The sequence below is a fragment of the Priapulus caudatus genome, unplaced genomic scaffold (assembly GCF_000485595.1).
Source record: "Priapulus caudatus unplaced genomic scaffold, Priapulus_caudatus-5.0.1 Scaffold451, whole genome shotgun sequence".
Classification (NCBI taxonomy): Eukaryota; Metazoa; Priapulida; class Priapulimorpha; order Priapulimorphida; family Priapulidae; genus Priapulus; species Priapulus caudatus.
In genome coordinates, this window is record NW_014577512.1 from 115562 (window position 1) to 118270 (window position 2709).

Below are 2709 nucleotides of genomic sequence, written 5' to 3' on the forward strand. Positions count from 1 at the left end.
CGCACCCACGCACGCGCGCAAAAACACACACATATATATGTATAAATAACACGTGCATGGCTCCTAGTGACTCAATATTTGCAAGCTGTCAGTGACTGTCAACTGCGGAGAGGCCTTGCCATGATGCGCGACGTGGCCGGTTGAGGGTGTGGACGCGATTGTCTGCTGTCGTCATATCGATGTGTGATCAGGATCACTGCCAAATGGTGCTGATGGTACTGACGACACCTTCTGTACTGCGGCAGCAGCGCGCGTCGCCGTGCCTTCACGCAAATAGTGTGAAAGCAGATGTCATTTGTGAGAGCGCGTCGTCATTAGAAGATTACTTACCCCGGCCATCACCATTATAATTATTAGCGCCGCTCCTCCCACACATCGCCACATCGACATCAACAGCTGCATCAGCATCGCCATCGACATCCGCAGCTGCATCAGCATCGCCATCGACATCAGCAGCTGCATCAGCATCGCCATCGACATCAACAGCTGCATCAGCATCGGCATCAACATCAGCAGAATAATCCTAGTCAGCATTCCAATACTTCAGCATCAGTATGAGCAGAACCAGCAGCATCATCAGCGTCAGCATCAGTAGTAACAGCAGCATCGTCTCGCTGATACTTCTAGTACATACGCGCGCGCGTTCTCTCTCTCTCTCTCTCTCTCTCTCTCTCTCTCTCTCTCTCTCTCTCTCTCTCTCGTAAGTTATCGAAACATGCGCTTTTTCTTAAACACCCTCGAGACTCAATTCCAATATGAGGAATTTGCAACAAAGATCTCGTATTTTTCCCCCACTTATAGATCAATAATTTCACGCTAATGAGTACAGCGTACACAATTATGTATTCGTTATGTGAGCCACACAATGCTTTCGATATGACGGGATGCAAACCAAAATACCGTTTTCAATTCCTAATTATCTTCTATTATTATTATTTCTTAACCCTCTAGAGAGTGTGAAACTGCAGCTGGGAAAAAATTTATTTAGACTGCTGTAGCCATGTACCGGCACCTACACACGCTCGCACGCACGCACGCACGCACGCACAAACAAGCATGCACGCACGCACTCACGCACCCCCGTATGCACTTACGAACGCACACAAGTACGCATTCCCGTACACACACGCGCACGCACGCACGCACAACACACACACACACACACACACACACACACACACACACACTGTTGATAGTCGCCCGTTGTCATGGCTTCATAGGTGAGGTAATATTATGCACGCGCCCCCACGTACGTTTTCGCTCACAGTTGGCACACCTCCACGGCCGTACTACACGCTCGGCGTGACGAAAGTAATTTCTATCCGCTAGAGGTATTGCAGAGCCTGTGATTCCTTATTATGACCATTAATGACATTAAAGTTGGGAACACTCCTAATGGAGTATCACCCGTAATACGTCAGAGCAAATGAAGCAGAACACGGCCAGCTTTTTTGACTACGACATAGCAATTCCGTGTAAGTCATGTGCATATAGCTGTTTTACTTTGGACAATTTGTCTACTTGGTTGGAGCATTTGTCCTATACGTACGCTATGCGATACGTGATTTTTTCAGTTGTGATTAACATACGACAAAACTCATACCACGATAACATTCTTTTTATGTATAATAGACATCCGTTCTGGAACGTATGTTTATCGTTTAATGTTCCGGTCTCAATCCGTAAGCAATAAACCAATTTCAAAAGCTCATTTGCTTTTGGTTTTAGATTGCTAGATACAATTTATTTATTCTTCTACAAGAGGGCCAAAATTTTACATACTTAAATTCTTGTCAAAGTTGAAGAAGAGATATTGCAGTTTTTCATCGGTTTATGGATATCTGTCTTCAATCATTACTTTAAAATTTTCCTACTCACATCTCAACGTTCGTGATATAACGTCGTTTTCGGAAGTTCGTAACCTAATTGAAGCAGCCATACTGATAGTGTTTCCGATTGAAAAAAATAGAGAAATTGGATTACAAACTGTACATTCATTATAACCGTGAAATTCTTCAGTTCTCGTCCTCTACGGTATAACGTCTTGCCAATACGATGAAACAAAATCAATACCGTAGAGACTGACTATAAGCATGTGTTTCTCTTGTTAACATTTCATTATTCATATTTACTTCATTATTATTCATATTTATTTATATTTATTATTGTTATTATTATTATTATTATTTCCAAAGTGGATCACGGCATTAGCCGGTGGCATCTGGGTTGACCGTGCCCCAACCTGGGACATAGGGATTCAATCCAGAATTTATCGCAGAATGTGTGCTATTCCCAGTAGTGCGATTTTCTGCACTTCTTGGCCAGTGTGGTGGCTAGGAAGTTCCTTAAGGTTCTTCTCAAAACCATTCTTTATAGAGCCAAGGGCTCCAACCACCACTAGTACAATTCTCGTCTTAGTATTCCACATCCTCCTAATTTCGATCTCCAGATCTTTGTACTTGGTGAGTTTGTCTCTTTTTTTTACCATGATGTTAGAATCATCTGGTACGGCTACGTCAATCAACAGGCATCGTTTTTCTTTCCTGTTGTGGAGCACTATATCAGGGCAGTTTGCAGGTATCGTGCGATCTGTCTGCACTGCCATATCCCACATTATGGTAGATCTCCGATGTTGGTAACTGGTCTCGGAGTATGTTTATACCACTTGTCAGGTACTTGTTTACCAAGTTCACTGCAAATCGACCACTG